General features: G+C 39.2%; 1 protein-coding gene across 1 annotated transcript in view; it reads left to right on the top strand.

The window, feature by feature from the left end:
- The window catches only part of LOC149152250 (reactive oxygen species modulator-like protein), a 183,366-nt gene that overhangs the window by 76,639 nt on the left and 78,878 nt on the right, over window positions 1–27,849 (top strand). The gene's annotated exons all lie outside the window — the stretch shown is intronic.

Genomic DNA, 27,849 nt, shown 5'->3' on the forward strand with positions numbered 1-27,849 from the left:
TTTTGTCTGCTGCTTATATTGCATAAGGAAATACAGATTGATGAATTTGCAGAAGGGTGGTTGGAATGGAGGGTGCAGTATAGCAGAGTGGAATGGATAAGCGAAGACAAAAATGTTGATGGCTTGCAGCTATTAGCATCCCATGTTACTAGGATATGGATACAGATTCAGATACTGATAAGCCTGATTATTGGAAAGTTCTCAACATGATATGTTTCTATGTTACCAGAAACATGGAATAAAACACACAATATGTTCAGAATATATGAAACAAAAATTCTCAGGTGTTGCAATAAGAAAGGGTTTAGGGGCCTGAGCTTGAGCTCTAGTATTGAGAATTCACAATTTATCTTTATCTTTGGGTATACAACGAAGTGCCTAATTGACTCTGTGGAAGCCTTTATCTCCACTGGAGTTAGCCCCAAAATCTTCCTGAGAATCTTTTCCAGTTGAAAGTAAGCTTGGGCTGAAGGAACCTAGCATGAGTAGTACACATAGGTGGCAGCCATAATTTTTGTGCAGATTTGAAATTTAGTGGCAAGGGACATAGGCTTCACACTCTATTTGTGAATGTTCTTGGTTGCTGTTTGGAACACTACATCCCAAAGCTCCTTGAGTGGGGCATGAAAGGCAAAGGGGATTCCCATAAACTTGAATACTTGACCAACTGAAAGCATGCCTAACCTTGCCTCATCAATCAATGTGGTATCTCTCTTTGGCCAAGACAAAAGCACAGAGGCTTGGCCATTTGTGGTGTAGACCTCAAGGCCTCACAGAAAAATTGCAAGCAGTGCATATTGTTGTCTAGAGTTTCTTTATCTTCTAGAATTGTCAAGAAAGAGCTATCTGCAAAATCCACTTTCACTAGTTGTCCACCATCATGGCCAAGTACCTGTCTGATCTGTAGTAGGAAACCAAGTGCTTGTGCTTCCATTATATAGAGGGTAGGGTCCAAGGGGCATTCTTTCTTGACAGATCTGAAAACAATGATTCTTTGGTCTTGGCCTAGGTAATGAAAAGGCACGCAATAGCTTCCATTAGGAGGGTTTCCATTGTTTTGACAAAAATATGAGAAAACCCCATTGCTCCTATTATGGAAATAATAAAGGGGTACTCTGCGTTATTATAGGCTTTTTCAAAGACAATCTTGATGAATGGGGCTTTAAGCCTTGGCTCCTAGCCCACTTCATTCCTTCTGAAACTGCAACCATGTTGTCCAAAATAGCTCTTCCTTTGATAAAGCTAGTTTTTCTCACTTTTGATAATCTTTTGATAATGTGGTTGCCTAATGAATAACTTCCTTGTATATTGGAGCAAATCCAACCCTGCAAAATGCCATATGGCATTGTAAAATTCACATGGGTAACCTCAAGTCTGAAAGGCTTCAATTAGCAATTTTGTTTAGAGCAATGTCCATTCATACAATGTTAGTGCTTGTGCACATGCTTTGTTGCTTGTCGACACTTGTGGGAATATGTTGATATAGGTTTGGATGGACACCTTCCATTCATTTGTCATTCGTTGAGTTTGGAAAACCATTTTAAAATGATTGACAAATTCTTTTTCAACATCGACTTGTTTTGTGATTCTTCCTAATACTGCCTTGGGGACTTCAATTTCTTTAGCCACTTTTTTAAAGGCGAAGGATTTGAAGAAATCCCTTGTGGATATGTTGTACATCTTGAACTAGTTGAGATGGGGATAGATTGGAGCCCTTTTGCTCGACACGTTTCCTCTACTTTGAGAAAATGTCTCAACTTGGTTGCTATAGACTGCAATTATTCATTGAATTGTTTGAGTTCTTGCATCCTTGAGACGTGATCCAACTCCTTAATAATGACCTCCTTCTTCCTTCAAATGACCACTAGTTGTTCACCAAACCTTTGTAGGAACGTTGTAATGCATCAAGTGGTATCTTCCCAACACAAGATCCACCCTTTGTCCACTTTGGCTAAGATACCAAATTTCAAATTCTCTTGATAACTTCTATACATGATGCATGCTTCAAATGATAAGTATTCAACATAAATCTTGAATTCATGGGTTGGGTTTAACTAAACACAACGATGTGGATAAAACAATAGGTTGGTGGTCAGACAACCTCAACTCCTATAAGGATTGCACCAACATTTTGCTGTTTTGTTCAATAAAGAGTAAATTTTGCTTTGAGAGGATTGACTCTATCTAGTCTTCTAAAAGCTTTCTTGTTGCCTGTTGACCCTATTGCCTACACCTACCTACAAGTCAGTGAGAAAAACCTTCAACCCCACAAGGTGTGGTTGGTGGCAGGGAACTTAAAGAAGGGGCTGTCACACTAATTCCGACTCTCTCCGTTTGAGCTATCTTCTAGGTTAGCTAAGGGGGGTGGTCCCTAATGAAAAATTAAGTTAAAAGGTGTAAGTTTCTAGGAGAGTGTTATAGTAAAAATGGATTACTTTCAAGGATTTATGGGCAAATATGAAGTGAACAACTTGAAATAACAATTCCAATCATTAATATGATTAAAAACCATAAAACCAGTGCTGTATAAGGAATTTGCTCAACAATTTAAAGATATATTTGCTCAAAGTAAAATGCAATGCTCACAAAAGAGAAAACAAAGTAACCCTGAAATGTAAATAAGAATTGTTAGCACAAGATATGTAAGATACAAAATGATTTTGAGATAATCAACTTATAAATCAAAACATGTGAAACATATCTTGCCAAAACCCAAAAATTAGTAATTAACTTGGAAATGTACAAGAAAGGAAGTGCTAAACCAAGACATCAATATGCAATTAGACTTGAAACATGCAAAGAAAACACTTGTTTGAAATGATTACAATACTTGCTTTTGGAATAGACTTTGCATATGAAAACTCAAACCATCAAGAGACAAGTAAATTAAATGTAATGGAAAGTGCTCTTGGTTAATTTTATTAATTAGCTCTACAACAATATTACAATTTAACTCTTCAATCCTCAGACCTCACCCTCGCTCAATGATATGGATCTCACAGTGAGGAGTCAATAGAAGAGTAGAGTATCCCTAAGATATCTACTTCAACCAACTTATGTTGGAGGTAAAATTTTAATGAGGCTTGGGGCCTTCCTACGTTAAAATGCGTAGATGAAATGCAAGTTGTGTTAATTCCCCAAATTAAAGTAATGATACATGCAAATGCTTCATAGAGATTGATTTGCAATGCTTGAAAATGAAATAGTGTTCAACATAAGTTGCAATTATAACTTCAATTGGAGGAATAAAATTAGCTTACAAGTGTTGCATGTGTTTCATCAATGAATTAAAATGACACAAGTAATTTGCTTGAAAGTAAAATTTGTTTCAAATAGACAATGACAATAAATTGCTTCAATATTCAAGATAACAATGTACCATAAAATTGAAGCATGTATTCCAGTGCTCATGAAACAATTTACCAAGGTAAATGGAAACGAATCAAAGTTTTTTAAGAATATAAAATGCTTGCATGTAAAGGATGAATTTCCCAAAGTAAAGTGCAAGCTTGTAGCTCCAAGCAACAATGAGAAAGAAAATGCAAAGCTCAAATGAAATTGTAACAAACTTTAACTTAATGAAATGTGATAGTGAGGTTGTGTTAATTCCCAATTAAAGCATGCAAGTGAATGAAGTATGAAAGCTTAAACCATGCAAATGTCAATCCACCCAAGAGAAGCCTCCCTCTAAATGGGGAGATAGGATACCATGGGAGAAATCCTAAGCTCCCATAAGCAAGTTAGATCTTATATTAATATTACAATGAGAAGAGGGCCCTTCAAAGTTCTCAACTATACTTCAAGTAGAGTCCTCACAATAATTGCTTGAAACTTGGAGACTAGACCTCTTTTCTTGAGAAAGTAGTGACAAGATCTCACAAAACTTATGCAAGGGAAACAAGGTGTGAGTTTCCTCCAAATGCCCACGGCTTAGAGAGGAAAATGGGCAGCCCTCTAGTGAACTCGACTTGGCCAAAATAAGCGTCAGAAGGGCTCACGACATCCTTGGAAATCGAACCCCCAACACTTGCCAAAGGTCCTGCAAACACTTTTTAGATGTTGCGGGAAGTTGCTCTTCAAAATCTGCCACAGAAGAGTTAGCAAACAATCCAAACAATGGTTGCAAAATAAGTTAAGTATCACTGGAAAAATCAACAAGATAAAATGTATATGTACAATTATAATTTACAAAAGGCTAAACTAAAGAGTGAGAGTAAACTCTTGTCTTTGCTTAGCCATCTTCAAGCTCTTAAATAGCAAATGAAAGAAATGAAGTACAATGTTTTTTTTTAAAGAGATTTATATTTAGAAGTTCTCGGCTTGTGCACAAGCTATGTGCCGAAATCCCTGCAAAACCACTTTGTAAGATAAGACTATGAAGGCTCAAAGAATAAATGAGAGCTCCTTTAAGAATGTATCAAGAGTGGGTTGGTCTCTCCAAAGACTTCCCCTCACGCTTGATTATGTAATCCCAACAAGATGTTCCCTCTACAAAACTTCAATCATGAATTAGTTCCATATAGATTTAGCAATAAACAATGATAAGAAACTCCAGAGATTTATTTAAAACCAACTAGAGCATTCTATACCTAAAACATACTTCTAAATCAAATGTCAATGCAAGATAGCTCTACATTAACAAATCTACAAGAGCATATGGAAGCAAATTAGATCAAAGCATGAGTAAAAGGAATTATACCAATGTTCCACCAAGACTCTGAGACGGGGGGGGCGCGGGTGCAGGGAGACGCACAAAGGAGACGTGTGGGAGTACCCTCAAATTTTAGGGAAATTTAGGGGGGACGGGGGGACATCGAGGTATATATATTTTTTTTTTATATATATATATATATATATATATATATATATATATATATATATATATATATATCAAATTCATATTCTATAATGAAAGCATAAATACAATAATACATACATATTTGAATTAAATAATGAAATACATTGATCCATACTCATCATCCTTACTAATACATACATGATTCATCCATAGACCACGAGATTCAATAATGAAATACTCTGATCCATATTCATTATTCATTATTCACCATTCTAGAATCTACATTGATTTAAAAATTAAATTCATCATTCTAGATTCTAAATTGATTTAAAATTTAAATGCATCATTCATCATTCTAGAATCTAATTAGTACTCAGAAAAATAGACTATAATAGATACTGAAATCTAAAGTTTGGAATAGTAAATTGATATAGCTAAAATTCAAAAACAGTGGAGTGATGAGTCTAAAAGTCACTCCAAAATACACAAAGGGCTTGGTGCTATTGATTAAATATTAATTCCATACCCCCTTGTATATGACAAAATGCAATGGAAACATTGCACTCCATCGAATCCCGAATTCCTGAAAAACTGTTAAGTTTGCTGGATTTTGAGTGAGATCTAAAATTCTACTTTCTCCATATGAAATCCAATGAGGTTGGAACCACTCTCAAACATACTGAGACATTTCATGGTAATGTTAAAAATTTAAGTAAAAAGATGACAATTGAAAATGAAAAATAAAGGAGAATGTCACTTTTACTTCAAGAATTTAACATTACCATGAATTGCATAGCATTAGTAGGGAAATATGGTCAAATACTAGGTTTTCCCTGTCATAAATCATTGTTTACAAGTAAATTTAAGGGGGGGCGCATGGCCCATTTTGAGGGGTGTCCCCCTTTTGGGGAGTTGTGTCCCCCACACTGGGGAAACGTCCCCCCTGCGTCTCCCTGCGTCTCCCCAAAAGGGGGACGTGGGGAAACGTTTCCCCAGACGTCCCCCCGTCCCAGGTGCGTGGGGTGCGCGCACCCGACCCTGGGGGACGCATCCCCGTGGAACACTGAATTATACCAATGCTCAACAATTCATCACACTCAAAAAGGAGGAACACCTCATGAATGAAACCCCAAAGTCTTTATTGATATATCTGAAAGTGTACAAGGCAGCAACGCTTCCGCAAGCACAATAGCGAGTAACAATATTATGCAATGTAAGAGCCCATGGCTCTATTATATAGAGAGTTGGGAGTAAATCCCAATGAAAAATGACAATGACAAATGGCATTGGAGCCAATCCCAATGTAGAAGTGATTAAAAAAGTGGCATGAGGTGACAATCCCAAAGAGAAATTCGAATTTGTTGAATGGAGCTCCAATGCCAAGTGTAAAAACCGAATTCTGGCAAGTGGACATTATTTTCTTCTTTCCTTATGTGCCAAATTCGAATTTTATGGTGGAATGACAAGTGTATATGGGTGGTAACCAATGTGGGGACAATTTCCACCAAATATTCTCCCAAATCCTCCAAAATGTGCATTAACTTCACAAATTCGAATTTCCAAGCAGCGTTTTCATTTAATGCCAGAAAGTCAATTTTATTTGAGCACGTCATTTCTTTGATTTTAGGAGTCCACATCACCTTGGGACTTCACTTTAACTCTCCCATAATTTTCCACCTCATTTCCACAATATTTAGCATGTGTGGATATTTATTTTTCTCCATTTATTTAATTTCTGGCTTAATTAATTGCCAAATTTCCCACTAAACTTAGGAAAAATGGGTTTTGAGGGTCCAAAACACATTATTAACCCCTCAAAGTGTGTCATAGTTGAAAGCCGAGGGTGAGAGGTGTAATTTTGATTACTCATACGCCATACAACTTCTCTAGACTACACTTATTACAATTTAAATACAATTTTATTTGCAATTTTTGACATGCGGGAAATCTTAAAAATTAAAAAATGGCTACCTAGACCTAACCAAATTCCACAAATTTTTTTGTGTGATCTAGTATGGTAATATACATCGACTCTAAACACTAAGATGTGTTAGGGGTTCAACTTTCAAACCATCACCCCGACTTTGGGGTAAAACATGAACGAAAAAACCTAGAAAATTATCCGCCTCTGAAAAAGAAGGGATAATTAACCTGATAAAAAAACACTCCAAGGTGTACTCGTTTGTTGATCGAGTCCCAACATCCTCGGCCTGTTACAAACTCAAAACTCATGACTACTAGTATCACTTATGACAATTCCTCGTAGGATGTGGAATCTGGGTACAAGAAAGATGATGAGAAGATAGAAGTAGAGTTAAAAAACTCTGTTGACTGACGATATCTGATGGTATAAGTGTCCTTTGGATCATCCTTGGGCATGGAGTCTTCATATTATCATCAGGTGCCACTCCAGTGGTCAACATTGCCTTTATAGAAATTAGATCAGGTGAACCATAGTTCAAGAGAGTATTTATGAAATTTTTTGGCAACATATAGGTTGAGTTTGGTCTTGAAGCCATTCCAAGTTAGCTGATCTCTAGTTGACATACATGGAGGCAACAAATTCTCCTTGTCTTCTTGAGTTTCAACATCATTGAAATCACCACAAAACAATGAACAAGTCTTAGGACACTCTTCCACTAGTTGGTCTTGTAAGGCAACTCTTTTGTTTGCATCATTTGGAGCATAGATATTGGTTAGGTCTAACACATGGCTTTCAATATCATTTAGGGTCCATACAACATGATTTTAGTGACCATTGCTATACTGGTTGATAGCTACAACCCATTTTTGAGATTTCAAGGTTGCAACCTTTGCCTTTACCTTCAACATGGCTAGTAAAAAATACACCAAAGTTTAGCCAACTTACCGTAAGTGGTGACTTTGGCATAAAACTGGTTATAAGTTCTTGTAAACAAAGGATTTCAATACTAGAAACAAAATCTCTAATTTTTTGGAAGATGGATTACAAACAATGTTTGGAGGACCTTGTACATTCCATGAAACCATCATTACAGATTTTTTGGGTTGGAATCCTTCATCTCGTCATCTCGTTTAGAGACGGTGTCAAAAGGGTTTGGAGAAGTCACATTTTGCGTCACTGATGAGGAATCTATAGAATTTCCTTGAAATTCTGCGACTGCTTGAATGACAAATCTGAAAAACAATTTCATTGCACCAAGACACAAAAATTTTCCTACTTAAATTTGCAGTGGAATAGAACCAGAAATAAATAAACAATCACATACAATAACACATTAATTTTTCTAGGGAACCCAACTGGGAAAACCCTCAGCTTTGCTGTAGAATTTTATTGACATAAATTGAGCAAATCGATTTCTTTACAAGGCAATCTGTTTCAATAGAGAATACACTTATCTCACAGCTTGGACTAAGCTTGAAACCTCCTTGCAAGAAACCTGACCCAACTCCTAAATCCTTGGGCTATCAGACCCTATTTCTTTGCACTGGAAAGCTCCTATTTCCTAGCACAATAGTGGCTCCTATTTCTTAGGAATTTCTCCTAATTCCTAACACACTTCCACAAGGAAATTCATTGTCTCAAATATGTGTATAGGTTGCTCGATACGCTCTTCCCACAACAAGCTCTCACACAAAACTCGTGCTCAACAATATTGATTACAAAGGTGCCTTTGTCCTCCTTTTACGCAAATCGATCATGCTAAAAATGGCAAGGTAAATTTAGAACTCGGACTTGTGATTTATTTGTTAACTTAGTCAAACTAACTCTTCTAGCTCATCCTGCCTCAATTGGAAACTGAATCTCTCTAACTCGTGCATTGGAAACTAAATCTCTCTAACTCGTCCACTTCCATACTTGAACTCGCACTTGGAGATTGACTCAACTACCTCTCCAACTCTGTGCATGAGTTAAATTGTCACCGTGAACTTGTCCTATTTGCTTGAACTTGTGCATGCTAAAGGAAGGACTGTTTGTGGTCTTTCTTGACTAAGGCACAAGTCAAGAAGACCTTTCTCATTACTATTTTTAACACTCCCTCTTAGCGAGGAATGGATTCTGTACAACTCCCAACTTGTCTTTGAAATGAACAAAACTGCTTCTTGCCAATGCCTTGGTTAAGATATCTAATGTCTACTCCTTTGTTGGAATGTATAGTAGCTTCACTATCCCTTTTTGCACACAATCTCTGAGACGAAGATAACTGATCTTGATATGTTTTGAGCGATCATGAAACACTGGGTTCTCAGAGAGCTTGATGCAACTCTTATTATCATAGTGTATCACAATAGGCTTCATCCTCTGTGTGAAAAGTACCACAAGTAACTTCCTCATCCAAATAGCCTTGCACGCTACCAAACGGCGACCATGTACTCGACCTCTGCTGAATTGAGTGCAACGGATTTTTGCTTCCTAGTGTACCAGGAAACAATTGCCAACCCAATGCTGAAGACGCCACCTGAAGTACTCTTCTGATCGATGGACCACCTTGCCCAATCTGCATCTATGAAGCCCTCAAGTCTCACTCCATCAACAATCTGCATTTACCATAACCCATAATCCATTGTGCCTCTAAGATACCTCAAAACATGTTTCGCAACAACGCAGTGAACTCTGGTTGGTTCCATCATGAACTGACTCAGCTGGTTGATTGCAAAACAAATATCAGGTCGTGTGTTGACCAAATACGTCAACGACTTGATGAGATGCCTGTAAACGGTAGCATATACTCGCTCTGCTCTGCTATTGCCCATGTTCCTTCAGTTTGTGACTAGAGGCGTGTCCATGGGCCTGCAATCCTGCATGTGAATTTCCGGAGAATCTTTGTAGTGTTCTCCCCCTGTCCCACGAAGATCTCACCATGACCCTGCCAAACTTCCAATCTAAGGAAATAATGCGCAAGCCCCATATCCTTCATCTCAAACTCCCTTTCAAGTTCCTTCTTGCAATCCTGGATCAAGCTGTCTACTCCAGTCAATATAAGGTCATCAACATAAAGCACTAGAATGAGCGAAAGCCCTCCAACCATGATGTAATATAGGTTGGCATCCGCCTCACTCTTAGTGAAGCCCAATCCTTGAAGGTAGTTGTCAATACGAGTGTACCATGCTCTTGGAGCTTGCTTGAGCCCATAAAGAGCTCTCTTCAGCTTGCACACATGTGTGTCTCTGCTGAACTGCTCAAACCCCTCTAGCTGTTCCATATAAATCTCCTCCTCAACCACTCCGTTGAGGAATGTTGTCTTCATGTCCATCTGGTGGATCTTCCACCCCATCTGTGTTGCAAGTGCCAGAATAGTCTTGATGGATGAATACTGTGCTATTAGGGCAAAGGTCTCATCATAGTCTGTGCCCTCAATCTGTGAGAAGCCCTTGGCCACAAACATGGCCTTGTACTTATCCACACTCCCATTTGCTCCATGCTTCACCTTGTACACCCAACGTAAGCCAACTATTGATTCGCCCTCAGGTTGTGGAACAATCTCCCAGACATTGTTCTTCATGATAGAGGAATATTCCTCCACCATGGCATCCTGCCAAACCTGCTGAGAAGCTGCCTCCTTGTAAGAAGAAGGCTCAGTGTCCACCAACTCTGTCATCAATGCCATATAACTTGTGTACCACTATGGCTGCATCCTCTGCTTGAACATAATGCTAGGAATCTCAACTTGCTCCTGGGTCTCTTGAATCAATGTGTCAGCCCACTTGGCTCTCTTCCTCATTGTGCCAGGAGTCTCTAACTGAGTAGCTTCCTGCTTTAGTCCCAGTCTCTTCTCCTCATCCTCTATCTGTGCATGTTGCCGTGGATCCTGCTGTGTTGGCCTCTTGCCACTTGGTGAGACTCAATCTGTGGTCTTGGCTAAGGCTCCTCCTTGGGAGCGAGTAACTCCTCCATCTCAGGTACTTCAACCTACTTTCGCTCTGAGGACTCCCTCAGAGCTCTGGACTCCTCAAACCTCACATTCTGCCTGAGAACCGTCTTCTTGTGTCTTGGTAGATACACCCTTTATTCTTGAGTCGTCTCATTGTATGCCACGAAAATGACCTTTTTTTGCTATGGGCTCTAACTTCTTCCTGTTATCTTTGGACACATGGCAATAACCTTTTGTGCCAAAGATACGAAAGTGTGAAACATCATGATTCTTGCCTGTGAAAGCCTCCTCCAGTGTAACTTGTCCAAGAACCTTGTGTGGACTCCTGTTCTATAGAAATATTGTAGTGTTGCATGCGTCTGCGCACAAGAACATAGGCAGTCCCTGATCATGCAACATGGACTTGGCCTCTCCAACAATATTGGGTTTCTTTTTTCTCAGCCACCCCATTCTGCTGAGGGTTATGGGGTGCTATCAGCTCTCTTTTAATGCTCTCCTTCGCACACAACTCCTTGAAGGCATTGGTGACATATTCTCCACCATTGTCACTCCTCACTGCCTTGATCTTCTTCCTGGTCTAGTTTTCTACCAAGGCCTTAAACTCCATGAACTTGGTTAAGACCTCATCTTTGTTTTTCATAAAAAATATCCAAGTTTTTCGAGAATAATCATCAATGAAAGTAACATAATACCTGTGTCTCATAAGAGAAGGAGAAGAGAAGGGTCCACATACATCTGAATGCACCAGCTCCAAAATCTCTTTGGCTTTGTTGTCTCGACCCTAAAAAGAAATCTTGGCATACTTGCCAAGTGTGCACCCCTTGCACACATCATGCTGATCAAATTTGCATGCTGGTAGACCTGTGGCTGGCTACTGAATAATATTCAGCGCCCCATGATGCAAGTGTCCCATGCAACGGTGCCAAAGTTCTCCAACATCTCTACTCTGCTCAAGGTTGCACAAGTCTCTAGTTGTAGCTTGTACAAGTTCCTCACCGTCACACCTATCTGCTTCATTGACCGAGAAGCTAAGTGCTTGAGGTACACTTTAGCTTTGCTGAAGATGTCATCATATCCCTTGTCTTCAAGGGTGGATACTAAAACAAGGTTCTTCCTTAGTCTTGGAACATGAAGAACATCTCTGAGATGGAGAGAGTTTCTAGACTCCCTCTCAAAGTTGATAGTGCCAACTCCCTTGGTCGTGTACTTGCCATTATCTCCTAGCTCAATATGAACCTCCACGTCGTTCCCCTCCAACTGGCTCAAATACTCCTTGTTCTCGGTCCTGCGGAAGGAGGCTCCAAAATTAATATACCATGTGTTGCTCCCTATTGAGCTTGCCATGCAAGCTATCAATGAGAAATCTTTCTCAAACTGAGAAGCAAACCCATCTACCTCAGCTGATGTAGCCGCATGATTCTTACTGGACCTCTTATTCCGATTAGGACACTTGGTAGCATAGTGCCCAAACTCATGGCAATGGAAGCACTTGATCTTACTTAGATCCTTCTTCTTCTTCTTGCCCTTCTAACTAGTCTCAACTTTCCCTTTGCCTTTCTTGCCCATGGCCTTGCCTGCAAGAAAAAAATTCTCCTCGTCCTCGAACTTCGCTGATCTACCCTCTTGGGTTTCTCTGCGAATCTCCTCCTGAACACAATTAGTGCATAACTTCTCCCAATTGGGAAAATTCTCTCTGCCACTGACAGCATCCTGGAACCCATACCAAGACTTGTGAAGTCCTAGTAAAGAAAAACTCACAAGGTCCTGCTCAGGTACAGTGATAGCCACACCACCTTGCTCATCTCAAACCTAAGTGAACTTTGTAAGATATGTGACGATGGGCTCTCTTTGCTCTTCCAGACACTCCTTAGCTTCTCCTTAAGAGCAAGCTTCCTGACATCACTAGTATTCTAATATCGATCTAAAATAATTTTGAACATCTCAAAAGTTGTCTTCTTCTCATGGATATGAGGAATTATATGATCTTTGACCCCTTCTAGAATAATTCTCCTGGCCTTGATATCATTTTTAGTATGTTGGGTCAACTATTGGGGATCTTGTGGTGGTGGTATAACATTCTTGACAAATTCTCTTACCCGATGATCCTCCAATATTATCATGATCCTCCCTTTCCAAGAGACGAAGTTAGAGGCTCCCTCTAAATAATGGTTTGATTTCAATCCTTGGAATGCCATCTTGCTTAACCAGTGAGCTCTCCTTCACAAATCTGATCTCCGTTCTACAAAACCCGATCTCTATGTGCTGGTCTTTATGCCATTCCTTGCTCTGATACCATGTAGAATTTTCTTGAAATTCTGTAACATCTTGAATGACAAATCTGAAAACAATTTCATTGCACCAAGACACATAATTTCCCTACTTAAATTTGGAGTGGAATAGAACCAGAAATAAAGAAACTATCACACACAATAACACGATAATTTTTCTAGGGAACCCAGTTGGGCAAACCCTCTGCTTTGCTGATCCAAAATGGATCCTAAAACCTCTAAGTCTTCATATATCGTAACTATCGGAAGGGAAAACAGTGAAAGAATGGCAGAAAACAGAGCTAAGCAAAGGCGAAAGTAACGCTGCACAGGGGCCGTCGGATCGGACCAATCAACGGTCCAGATCAAATCGGGATATCGTAATCGGGAGAAGTTAGCGGAGTACATCGAAGGCAGCGCTATGGAAATCGCGATAGCGATCAGTGCGATTTAACGAGGACCATTGATCGAGTGCGTAGATCAATGACCCAGATTAACTCGCAATATCGCATCGCTAAAACACAAGGGAGGACTTACCAAGGCCCAAAGACCATGTGATATGCAATTGCGATATATCGCATCGCAATATTGCATCACAACGATAGAAAGGAGCGGGGTCGATACAATATGCAACTTGCGATAAGCTGGACCCAACGGGGTTTATAGATGCGGCTTGATAAATTTTGAGTTCCGATAAAAAGGGATTTGTCGGGTTTTTCTATGTATTTACGCATTTCCGTTATAAAACTGAAATACAAAGGAAATGCGCCCGAAGCGATAAAACTGGACCCGAAAGGTTTATAAATGCAACTTTATATTATTTGAGTTCTGTGGTAAGCGGGTTTCGGGCGAGCCTCAGGCGGTAAGTGGTATTGAACAGGCTTCGCCCGATCCCATACACTGGTCGACACGTGGCTTGGCGCAGGAGAGAGAAAACCGCCTTTTCGGGTGGGTAATTTCCGTGCACATAAGCCGCTCGAAAGGGATATTAGCCGTTGGATCGGAGATCACACAGATCAACGATGGGCTTGCAATAACGATCAAAGGCCGACCCGATAGGATTATTGGGCGGATTCATATTATTTGAAGTTCGATAGAAAGCGTTTTGTCGGTTTTTCAATGTTTTCTGTGTATTTCTCTGTGTAAACAGAGAACGACTTTTTGGGATTTCACCTATGCCAGTGGTTCTTTTCATTACGAACAGGTGGCCACCATACCTTAGGGAGTTTAGCAATGATTGTTCAACGCTCCAGAAGGAGAGGAAGGGATAGCGACCGAGAGCCAGAGAGCCCGAAAGGGGAGACAAACAGCGAAGCGCTGATAGGCTTAAAAGACATTCAATGGCAGAGACAGGGAGGCAGTTGCTGAGACAAAGAGAAAGCAGAAGATAGAGAGCAAGAGGGAGAGTCTGTGTACTCTTGTAGACTTGAGGATTTCAAGTAAATCCCTGTTGTTTTGTCACTGTTGTGTTGAGACTCGGTTTGAGCTCACACTTGTAATAATTTGCTCTTGAAGACATAATATAGAGGTCAACTCTGAAAGCTGGACCAGGAGACGTAGCCAGGAAGTCTGGTGAACTCCTTGATTATTTTGCTGTGTTAATGTGTGTGACTGTTATGTTTTCTAACTGCTCATTGTCTATATTATTCGCAATCTTTTCGATCCATTGCACTAAGTAATATAGGCATTCCTACACATGAGTCTGTAATACCTTTATATTGATTTAAGATCTCATTTTCAGATCATTTGCTGTAGAACTTTATTGATAGAAATATAGCAAATCGATTTCTTTACAAGGCTATCTCTTTCAATAGAGAATATACTTATCTTACTGCTTAGACTAGGCTTGAAACCTCCCTGCAATAAACTTGACCCAACTCCTAAATCCCTGTGCTGTCCAACCCCTATTTCCTTGTGCAAGAAAGCTCATATTTCCTAGCGCAATAGTGGGTCCTATTTCCTAGCGCACTTCCACAAGGAAATTTATTGTCTCAAATCTACGCATAGGATGCTCGTTGATATGCTCTTCCCACAACAAGCTCTCATACAAAACTTGTGCTCAACAGTAATGATTACAAAGGTGCCTTCGTTCTCCTTTTATCCAATTCGATCATGCTAAAATTGGCAAGTGTAAATTTAGAACTTAGACTTGTGATTGATTTGTTAACTGAGTCGAACTGATTCTTCTAGCTCGTCTTGCATCAATTTGAAACTGAAGCTATCTAACTCGTCCACTTCCAAACTTGAACTCGCGCTTGGAGATTGACTCAGTTGCCTCTCCAACTCCACGCATGAGTCAAACTGTCACCATGAACTCATCTTATCTGCTCGGACTCGTGCATGCTAAAGTAAGGAATGTTTGTGGTCTTTCTTTACTAAGGCACAAGTCAAGAAGACCTTTCTCACTACTATTTTCAACAAAATCCTTTAAAATCTTCCTTTTGTCCTCTTGTGAGGGTTGTTATCACTAGGAGCCTATTGAAAAGCATTTGACCATGGGGTGGAGATCAAGTTGAAGGACACCCATTTTGATAGAGTGAGTTGGGTACTACTAGGAGGGTCTTTAACCATCATAAAACTTCAAGGCTTACTTTGAGTTGGGTTGGGGTTGCCTTGAGGGTCCAATTGGAGTGTTCAAACCCAAGGAAGAAATTGAAATAGTCAAATTTTGGAGTTTTACCATTTGTGATAATTGCCAATCCTTTATTCTTTGCTTCGGGCTAGGCTTGAGAGGTTGGACTTGTTTTGAGGGCAACATCTTCTAGCAAGCGGCAATCTTTAATCCTATGGTGTGGGATTCTAACAACTAAAATATGTACTTTTGACAATGGTGTACCATACTAGTTAACGAATGAATCAACCTTCCCTTGGATTTGCATAATTTTTATAATTTTTTTTTGCAGATATCAACTCGAGGCAAACACTATTTTTGGGGTGCATGGAAGAAAACCTGGTTGGTTCATAGCAATTGAAATTGCCGCTTAGAGTAGAAACATGTTACAGAAAATATTAGTATTGCGATGGGTGCATTGGGAATTCTATTTAGACTGTATAATAAAACTAGGAGGCTTCCTTGGCAAAGAATTCTTTATGCCACCGACAAACTTAACTAAGGTGTTTAAACTCATCTAATGGCTATGGGAAATCAATTCATGGCAATGGTTCTCTTCAACAAAAGAAAATTGAAAAAAGCCCCAAGCTAGAGTTTGTATGACCAGGCAAAACCACCCATGGGATTCCCTTGCCTCCTTGGCTTAGACCTTGATCATAGCCTCATAGGATACACCCCATAAAAAACCTTAGCAATGTGTGGATTTCCATTTTTTCATAGATTGCACATATTCAGTAGGATTGTTTTTGTTACCTCATGCATTGCCTTTAGGATGAACTCTCACAGGGCCTTGTGAGGAATCATGTTGTCCAACACCTTGATTGCTAACTCCTTGGGTGATTTAAATGACACCTTACAACCTTATGACAAGCATGAAAGGTCACATACTTCGGCTTGCATGAACTCCATACGACTCATAAACAATATATACTTCAAAGTGGGTAGTAACTTTTAGCAGTGAAAAATTATGACAAGTTCAATTGAAAATGTTTGACCACAATAATGCCACTTGGTATTTGCACAAGAAAATATAAGCCAAATATATAGATATTAAAATTGTATAAAAGGATATAGTTTATTGGGGGGGGGGTGGGGGAATGTTATCGCTAGAACAATAGCTTTCATCTGTGGCTATCTCCTTGAGAGCCCTATATGAAGGTGCAACTCAAATCAAGTCATTTGGGAAGAATTTGAAATTGTCTTAGGCCCTTCTACTTGGGCCTTTGATGACGAGAAGTAGGGGAAAGCTTAAAAAGTTCGGCCACCTTACGAGGGTTTTGCTAGGGGTGCCCAATGTTGCCCTTCTTTGTACTGGCTCAAAATGCGGAATAGGCTTTTTAACTTGTTCTTCAAGGCTCTGTTAATTGAAGAAGTAGGTGAGAATATGTTCTGTCTCAAGACAAACAAAGGGAGAGTGCTTGACGAAGAGTTGATTAGGGAGGAGTTAGCTAATCATTACAAGATGGTTTCTAGTTTCGAGGTCTAATTGTTGAGTGAGAGGTGGCCTTGTTAAACGTGTTGTCAAATAAAGAAGCAGGGGAGAACGTTATTGACCAAGAACTGATTGAGGAATTTGTTAATCATTACATGATGATTTTCCCTTCTCAAAGTCTCATCCTTGATGTGGTCCGTAACAAGTTCTTAGAGGAGCAAAAATGTGCATGTAAGTAGGTCGTATCCTTATATGAATTGGTTGTTGGTCTATGTGAAATCATTGATGATAGGTCAAGATTGGATGATTTCGAAGGTGAGTTCTACAAGGCCACATCTGTCCTAAGCTATAGATCTATTGTAGGTCTATAAAGAAGCAATAAAGAAAAAAATTATTTGGGATTGACATTAAATATGATGTCAAAAAACTTGTCTCCAATGTGGGGACATTAATCTGATGATGATTTGGAGGCCAATAACTCTACCTAATATTTCTTATAAAATCTCGGCCAAGGCCTTGACTTTGTGCAAAAAGCACATCTTGCTTGAAGTCATGTATGTTCTTGGGCCTTCGTCTTGATGTTCTTTTTTTTAAGATGGATTTCAAAAGGACCTATGATTGGGTAGAGTGGCATTTCTCTTGGTAATGATGAAGGACCTGGGCTTTGGCATCCTCTTTATTGGAGCAGTTGAGATGTTTCTTGAGGCCTCTGCTTGCTTGTTCGTTAATAGATGTAAATTAGATGAGTCTAGCATGTTTCTCTTTATTGGACAAGGCTTCCTACTTGATAACACCTTGTATGTAATGGTTATGGAATCTTTGGGATATTTGTTGTGCAATAAGGCTTGTCATTAAGGGCATCTTACTTTTTGAGCTAGAATTAGGTGAGTTGGTAAATGGCAATGATGGCCATTTCCTTACTATCTTGGAAGAGCATACCTGTTAGGACTACACCGTGGAATGTTTGAATACCATTTGCTTAGTGTTAAGCTAGACCGTTCAATGATTCAAAACTCAATGCTTTAGATAGAACCAACGCCTAGTGCCAAACTAGATAGCCTAGTACATGACCCAGATAGAAATGCATTTTTGCGTTGAATCGAAAGTCTAGTTGTGTTGCGTGTTTGTAATCAAAATGAAATTATACACAATGTGTGTGAAATTGACAAAGGTTGTACACAATGCAGTCTAGCAAACATAGATGCTTGTGTGAATAGAAAGCACATCAGAGGTTGTGATAGAGGATGCAATCAATATCTGAGTAAGTGCAGTTGTTGGAGTAAGTAGTAGAGTGTGAAAGTCAAATTTGATGCTAGCCACGCCTGCTTGTTTTATCTGTTGAGCATGTGATGAAGAAGTGACAATGCATTGGATTTGAGTGCATTGTTACATTGTATAGAAGGCTTGTACTGTTGTGTATGAAGTGGAGGATGGCTGCATTGTTTGTTTATGTTGCATGCTTGCTTATGAAAGTGTTGGCACAACTACCAATTGGTGCAAAGGACAGAGTACTCTATTGTTGAGTTAAGCAGTTTTATTGGCTTATGTGAGTAGTTGATGAATGTCGGGTTTTCAGTGCTTCTAACTTGATGAATTAGAATGACAGGTTGATGTAGCCTGAGTAGAGGTTAACTAAGTTTTAGATGCACAAAAGCAGATTTCATTAAGTAAAGATTGTATTACAGTTGGGTGGCAGGGTGGTGCAAGGCAGGAGAGTAGAGTTTCCTTCAGGTTAGAGAATGAGAACATTGTAGGGTGGTAGGGTGTTGCTATGGCAGGTTGGAGCGTACTTACAGTTGGAGCTGGTAAACTAGGGCGTTGGAGCACCCTTCCAGTAAGTGTCGGTAAACTAGGGCGTTCGAGCGTCCTTCTAGTTGGAGCTAATAAATCAGGGAGTTGGAGCTTCCTTTAGGTTGGAGCCTGTAAACCAAGGGGTTGGAGTCTCCTTTAGTTGATGCTGAAAATCTTGGAAGTTGGAGCTTCCTATTGATGTAAATTTCGAAGACCTATATTAAGAAGTGTTCGGTGGTTTTTCTCTCGGAAAGGTTTCCACCTAAAAATCTTGTGTTCGCTGTCTTTGATGTTCGTGCATTGTTTTTTTTAGTATCCTAGAGGATCCCAATAGCTTGTTTGACACATAACTACTAGTAAACCTCTGGGGGTCTACAACCTGTCCTCCTCTTCATAAACCTGGTCACAACTGAGGGGATTTGAACCTTGGACCTCAGTTTTCATAGTTTTCACATTAACTTTGATCATCAATTGACCTACCCCTTGGGACAGTGATCGTGGTTTGTTGAATGGTGTTGCTCATTTATGTTTTCTATCTAATGTTAATGATAATCAATGCTTTGTGAAGTTAAAATTAACTGATTGGAGTGAAATATTGATTCAACCCCTCTTAGTATTTCCAACAACACCCTCGACTTGATCACAAAGAACTCTCGACACTCCTCTTTTGCACTTAACTTGCAAAATTGTGCTCAGTTGAATCTAGTTGCACACTTTTCACCTCCCTTCAGTCTTGTGTCTTTCACTTGCTTCAAAAAATTGCTCCCCCAATAATTGATGTGTCTTCACCTCTACCATGGGCTTCTTTTATACTTTCATTAAGCCAAATTCATAACCCCTAATCTCCAAAGTGAGGGATGGCTAGGATTAAATCCTTACTCACTTAGATCAACAATAGAGATTAGATCTAATTCACTAAAATGAATCAAGTTAATTTTTTATTAGAAGCCTTAGCTCAATAACCGTAATTAATTAATGTGATTTTCCTCATTTAAAACTTAGGAAAGAAATCATAAAAGTCACTTGCTCAACATAAGTGAGTACCTAAAGAGGCTTCTAGACATCTTTTGCATGCTTGACTCCTAATCTATGCAAAAGTATTTGTTTGAGCAATCAACATCAATAGATCTATATGATTAGAGGTAAGATCATTGGCTCCTACTTGTGTTGTGTAGACCTATCTAGGAAGCTACAGTCATAATGTAGATTCATGTTCAATGGGCCCAACTTGAGGAAGGGGAGTAGCCAAAGGTGATTTTACTCCTTATTGCCATCATTTGAAGAAGAAACCAGAATAGGATCACTAACATAAAAGTTGGGAAGTGAAGATGGCGTAGATGTCGAATATGGCTCATCTGAACAGGGAACATGGAAAAGATGTCGAATATGGCTCATCTGAACAGGGAACATGGAAAAGATGTCGAATATGGCTCATCTGAACAGGGAACATGGAAAAGATGTCTAATATGGATAAGTAGAAGAGGTCAAATGCCCAATTAGGTTCACAAGTCAAAAGACTTTTATCAAACTTAAACATCTCTCCTAATAGTTTCCTTGAAATTATGTGGAAGAAATCTATAGCCTTTTACATATTTAGAATATCTAACAAATATGTACTTCTCAGTTTTGGGCTCTAATGCTTTCCTTTTTATGTTGAGGAAATCTTTAGCCTTTTACATCTTTAGAATATCTAACAATTATGTACTTCTCAGTTTGGGCTCTAATGCTTTCCTTTTCTTATCAAGTATTTGAGTCCATGCTTTACTACCAAACACACAGAAGAGGATTGCATTTGTTTTATTTACTACATGCTTCTTTTGGTGTTATATTTTTTAAAGCCTTTGTGGGAGTGCAATTTACTATGTAATTTGCACAATTGATGGCTTTTGTCCAAAAATGAAAACTTAATCCCTTAGATTGGATCATATGATTTTCCATTTCCTTTAGTATGTGATTTTTTTTTTATAATAACATTTTGTTGTGGTGTATATGGTATGTTATGTTGCATCTAAATGCTTTGTGTAGTGCATTAAGTTTTATTTTTTTTGTTAACATATTTGCCTCCATTATATGTTCTTAACCTCTGTAGTTGATGTCAAGATTGTTTTTCTACAAGGTTTTGTAGGCGACAAACACCTCAAAAATTTCTATATTAAGTTCCATGAAATAAATCCAAGTATGTTTGGAGAAGTACTTGTGACCACATTTTTTTCTTCATATTTTTCGTGTAGTTTACTAAAAGGTTGCGGTCTTGAGTCATACTACCTTCTTTTTTGTCATTTCACTCAGTGAGTTGGAGCTGTGAGACAATTTGGAGTGTAGCTGAGGGTTATTGCGCAGGGTTAGAAGGGATTCCAAGTGCTAGGAAGGTGGATTTGTCCAAGTCCTATTAATGCTATGTAAATAATGGTAAAATTAAATTCTTAAAGTAATCATTTTCATCATTTGACTTAAATTTTTAACACTACCATTAATTGTTTTAGGATGTTTGAGAGTGGTTCGAACCTCATTGGATTTCATATGGAAATAGTAGAATTTTAGTTCCCACTCAAAATCCAATTGCCGTAACAGTTTTTCAGAATTTTGCGATTTGGGGGATCGCAACGTCTCCATTTGGTTTCGTCATATATCAGGGTATGGAACTAGCTTTTAATCAAGAGTCCCGAGTCTTTATATACCTTGATGGTGGTGGCAGTGATTGTGTTCAACTTCTCTGTTATGACCCTAGTAAAAATATACCCATCACTCAAACAAAGTCTAGATTTGACATGTTAAGCTTTTTATATCTTATTTTAATGGTTAAAGGGTGATATTGATGATGAGGATCCTAATATAGGCAATGATTTTGATGACATGTAGTTATTTGTTGTAGCATGATTCTTTTTTGGCCTTGAGAGGCCATTTAGAGTCTTTTTGTTGATGGATTTTTCGTTCAGAAATGGATTGTACTTGGTGTTATTTTGGTAATATGCACTAGTATGGTTGAATTTGGAGCATCATCATGTAAAATTATAAATGTTTTAGTTTCTAAATTCTAAAGAGATTTGAATCTATGTTTGTATCTCATTTTTGTATATATATATATATATATATATATTGTCCTTTGTGTCCTCTTTTCAGGTTTGTGTCCTGTGTCAGACACTTGTATTATTGTGTCTTATGTCATTGCCTTAGTTGACTTAGGTTTTAAGGTGATATTGATGTAGATAGGGTGCTAATTTCCAAATTATTGCTATAATTACTGAAATTATTGTTGAAGAATCTAGGGCAATCAGGCTAATAAGATTCTTCTCACGATGATAACTATTTGTGACGTACTTTTTACTTTTTCTTATTAGCACAATCTTCTCTTGTTATTATTGAAGTGTGTTTTCTAACTTCATCAAATAGTTACCAAAACAAAAGAGACAAGAACATAAGATGTTGGCTTTTTGCTAGGGCCAAAACTTTTCACTCTTTGAGAGGAAAACCCACACAAATTCTTCTTATAGAGATTCCAGTTGACGAATACCAAAACCAAGACCCTTGACCTGTGTTGCCATTCCCAAACCAAGATACAGTCATCCTTCTTCCTTGATTGTTCGATTTCTTCATGGCACTAAAAACACGATCATTGCAACTTCCAAACATTGTGATATATTTCTAAACTTTGGCCTCATAGAGTTGTGCATCATACCTTCATACTGTTACTAGCACCGAGTTGCACCATGTAACTCCTAGCTGCATCATGTAACACCTAGCATCACTGATCATCATGTCACTATTGAGCACAACACCTGGTATCAACGAGATCTAGCACCGACCATCAATGAGTATCATCTTATTAGCAAAACACCGAGACCTTATCCAAACTGTACCACTGTCCATCCGCATTACAATTAATATATGCTTGAGATAGTGAGGAAGATATCACTTTAATGTCACCCGAAATTAGTCCGCACTGTAATCACTGTGATAACCAAATTCTTTGTTGTCTTGACCACTGAGAACCTCAGAAAATATGTCGAGAAGTTTGCTGTGGATGATCCACATTTTATCTCTACTGTACCCATCCGAAATCTCAGAGATATATTGAATCTGTCTCATTGTGGAAATGCAAGGGTACAAGCTCCTATATATAGTTGTTTGCCCCTACATTTGCGCTGACATGATCACTTGAAAGGGTGTCTCCATATGTGAGCCGACTTGTCATTTGTATACATTCTGAGGCCGACATCAAGAAGAGGATGACTGTTCGTGTCTATTGGAGGCTTCTAGTCAACTTGTAGACCTAGATATATTCTTCATATGCCCAAGAAGGGTCATATATGACATTGACTTTAAAAACAAAAATCCCTTGCTCATGAAACCCATGAAGCAAGGCAATAATAATTTATTTTATTCATTACGTTATTTACAAAAAGCACAATTACATGTCATTATGAATATTGAACCTAGTTACATTTTACAACACTCCCTCTTAACTAAGGAGGTATTCATAATGGTACTTTGTGATTCTCAATTTGAAGAATTTCTCATAAGAAGAATTGGATTGGTAACCCATTTGTATAGCATCATAGTAACCAACATTGTTTCCACATCGAGGCCTTGACTGAAAACTCTATCTCTCATTAGATCAGAGCACAATGTTGGCGAGACCAATGACTATAAACACCTTCATCATTGTCTCTCAAGGTACATACCCACCCGGATGTTCACTAAGTATGACCTTCTAGGACTATTTTTATCTTGGGTTCCCAACCCTCAAAGAATATCAGTCCTCTTGCCTACTCTTATCTTGGATGCCCTACACATTCTCAAAGAGCATGAGATGCCAGATGATTACCCAATCCTCCATTCTTTCTTCCCAAGTGAAGACAAGAATGTTGTGTCTATTTTTCCCTCTCAAATAGGGAAGATATGCCTATTCCTGTAAAGGATTGTACCCAAGCTCCTTTTGACCAGGAACTTGCCCAAGCTCCTTTTGACCAGGAACTTGCCCAAGCTCCCTCTTAACTAGGGACTTGTCAGAGCTCCCTTTTAACTAGGGACGCCCCTTTTCATCAACAACTTCTTTGTGGGTATTAGAATAATGCTATTTTAGTGTTTAATGCTCATCATGCTATTTTAGTGTTTAATGCTCATCTGTGATTGTAATTAGCAGTTTCTTGTTAGAAACTTGCTGTTTCTATATTCTTAGTAGAAACTCGCTGTTTCTACTTTTTTAGTAGAAACTTGCTGTTTCTGTAAATACAGTTGTATTATTTATTGAGCTTCACTGCTCATTGTAAATCAATGAATTCATTCTTTGAAATCCATATGCGTGTTTTCGCACTGTTTTATGGTATCGGAGCAGGTTATATATTATTATTATTATTATTTTATTTTATTTTGTTTGTCGGAATTTTTTTTATTGTTTGAAAAAAATTTCGTGGAGTCACGATTTTTTTAGCCGCAGTTTTTTTAATACATTGCTATGTGCCGGGGATCAGGGTTTCTTCGATTATATGGGTAGTGGTGCTCAACGCATGTCTCGAGCGCTTTGTAGCAGGTGACTATCATCATCCTTACGGTCATTACCTAAAAGAAAACAGTATTGAAGCCTTCATGTGCAGAGCGTTGCATGATATATGAGATATCTTTGACGCTGTTGAATTCATACCGAGATACCCAAAAGGCCCTGAGCTGATCTCCGTATCTGAGATTTGGCAAATGCTCAGACCTTCGAAAAGTGGGATCTTCCCAATTATACATACACATCAGAGTGCTAGGCAATGAATTGGCCCCTCACCTCTACGCGATCAGCTTTGGAAGGATCTGTTTGTTTTTTTTCTTGCTGAGGGCCGAGTACCAGTTTCTTTTTCAGTGGCAATGACACAGGTCTAGGCTTTGATCCTTCGACTGTCATTAATGCAAACATAGTTTCTGAAGATCAGTGTACACGAGACAATCAATGTTCATTAATTTCTTAGAATTTTGGAAGAAGAAAATCCGACATTGCACCCGCATTGCCGGATTGGAACTCGGGCTGTCTAGCTAATACGTGGGATATTGAGGAGCAGAGCTCTCAGGCTGCCAGTCTGCAGCTGAAATGCTTCACGTCTCAGTGTGAGCCTTTCGGCTCATCGATTTTTTTTCTTTCTTCAAGAAATTGATGCGCGGGAGCTTTAGTCTGCGGAGGATCAATTCACTGGTGTAATGTTTTGTCAAACGAAACCGAAATTCTAAATTCCGGTGGCTCCAACTGCGGTGATTTTTTTTCTCTCATGCCTTGGTTTTTTTTCGACCAAGGTATTTTATTTTTGTTTCATTTGTCGAAATTTTTTTCCGATTACAGATTTGATGTGGGTTTTGTGATATCTCAATTGGGTAGTCGTCAGAATTTTCTGGGTGCATCGTTTTCCGTGCCTCAATTTTCAAGTCGGCGGATTTAAATTTTGTTTCCAGCACCTGTCAGATTTTGTCTGGATCAACCGACATCTGCATTGAAATCCGTGCCAGACCCCTTTGTTGTTTTCCGTATCTTGGGAAACGTGTAGATGGCCTCGCTAACCAATCTGATGTTGGAAGGCAATCAACGCTTTAATGGCACCAATTATAACATCTAGAAACAAAGAATGTTAACCATTTTTGAATATAGGCGTCTTGACCAACTCATTTTGGGCAAAGAGCTCCGTCCTGGTACAACTGGTGCCGATCAAGATAAGTTTGATGATCGAAATCGAGAGGTTGTTATGCTTCTCAAACTCTTTGTGACTGATGATCAATTACCACATATTCCTTTCGACAAGACAACTACCAAAATCTGGCAACATTTGAAGGAACTGCATGAGACATTTGACAAGAGCAGAGCTTTCTTTCTAAAGAATCACTTGTTCTCCATCATGATGGACGAACATATATCTTTACAGGAACATCTTAACAAGATTAAAGACATTCGAGATCAGCTCGAAGCCATTGGTCGGACCATGGAGGAAGAAGATATGGTAGTCATCACTCTGAAATGTCTACCGAAACCTTATGAACACTTCATAAAAACACTCAACATTACCACCACTAATGTTGATCTGAAGTTTCCAGAGTTATGCACCAAACTCCTGCAGCAGGGTCGTTGGAAACAACAGTTTGGTAGTGGTGCTTCATCAGCCTCATCAGAAAATGCTTTTGCTGCCAAATATCAGTCCTCTCAGTCCTTTCAGCAGAAAGGTTCTTCTCAGCCTTTTGATCTCGCTAAAAAGAAAAATGTGTAGTGTAATTACTGTCACAAGTTCGGCCACATGAAGAAAGATTGCTGACAGAGGATTGCTTCTGAATAGAAGAAACATGGAGGGTCTCATCAGACAATGAATGTTGCAGAACATTTCGAGCAGACGGAATCTACCTTTTACGCCTTTATGGGTAAGAGGTCCTCAGATCATGTTCCATCTTCTGCCTGGTACATTGACTCTGGTGCATCACGTCATTTCTCTCACAGGCGTGACTGGTTTATTGACTTCTCATCTTTTAGTGATTCCGTGGTATTCGATGGAGGTGAGGAGTACACAGTGGTTGGCAGAGGTACAGTTCAGATCCAGTCTGGTGGGCGCACACTCATCTTCTTGAATGTGTACTATGTTTCTGGTATGGAAATTAATCTGCTGTTTGTCAGCTAGATTATGAGGAACTCTCCTCAGCTTGATGTGGTGTTCAGTGCACACGTGCTCCATTATTGACAGGGAAACTCGTCTTACTGTTGCTATTGGCCTAGAAGACCATGGCCTATACAGGCTTCTTGACACTGGTGATTCTCCAGAAGTGGCTCTAGCAGCTCGTGTTTCTCCCATCTGCACTTTGTGGCATCAGAGATATGGGCATCTAAACATTCAGTATCTCTCTTATCTCGAGAGGGACTTGTGTCAAGGTTACCTGATATTCAGACTCAGCAGTTGGGAGTGTGTGGCGCCTGTCAAGCTGGCAAGCAACATCGGTCTTCATTCAAGGATGGAGAATCTTGGCGCGCATCTAAGGTACTCCAGTTAATTCATGCTGATATTTATCGTCCTATGAATATATCTTCTGTTACTGGTTGTAAATATTTTTTGCTTATTGTAGTTGATTTCAGTAGAAAGATGTGGGTGTACTTTCTAAAACATAAATCTGATGTATTTAGTATCTTTCAGAGGTTTAAGTCCTTAGCTGAAAAAGAGTCTGGCTGTAATATCATAACTCTTAGGACAGATAACGGGGGGGAATTTTGTTCTTTCTCCAACTTCTGTGATACTTATGGCATCAAACGGTAGTTAACTACACCCTACACTCCTCATCAGAACAGTGTTGTAGAACGTCGCAACCATACGGATATTGAAATGGCTCATTCCATGTTACAACATAGGAAAGTTCCGAACAAATTTTGGGTTGAAGTAGTGTTTACGTATCTATTTTCTTAACTGATCACCTACTCAGGCTGTTAAGGGGAAGACTCTAGAAGAGGTTTGGTCTGGCCGTAAGCCTAAGATCAGTCACCTCAAAGTGTTTGGCTTGGTTGCATATGTTTGGATTCCAACTACTAAGCGCTCTAAGTTGGATTCCAAAAGCCAAAAACTCATGATGACAGGGTACAGTGATCACCACAAGGCCTATAGGCTGATCAATATAGACATTGGTCGTCTTAGCTTCAGTCGGGACGTAGTATTTGATGAAGACAGAGGGTTCTTTCAGTCTCCTCCTTCTGAGCAGTGTTCTGAGGATTAGCCTCACAATGTTCTTCTTCCATTAGGTCCACCTGATGGGAGGGATGATGCAATACCGGTATTTGATGATGCACTACCTAAGCTTCCTCTGGAAAATAACCCTCCTCTTGCTGCTCCTATTGTTCCTGAGCCTCCTCCACCTCCTCCTTATATTGGTTCCTCTACTCTCCAACCAAAATGGTGGGCTAAAACTATTGGTGATCTCCGGGATAATGAGCTCCTTGAAGGTAGAACTTCCAGAAATAAGAGCAAACAACAGTCTACAGTGAATTTTGCTCTTATGGCTAACCTACACAGTATTTTTAAGCTTCAAACCTATTCAGAGGCTAAGGGTACACCTGAGTGGGAACATGCTATGGAAGCTTAATTCCAGAGTCTTTAAAAGAATCA

This window comes from Pinus tabuliformis, chromosome 9 (genome assembly GCF_031772625.1).
Source record: "Pinus tabuliformis cultivar Carrire ecotype Pingquan chromosome 9, CPIR1, whole genome shotgun sequence".
Taxonomy (NCBI): Eukaryota; Viridiplantae; Streptophyta; class Pinopsida; order Pinales; family Pinaceae; genus Pinus; species Pinus tabuliformis.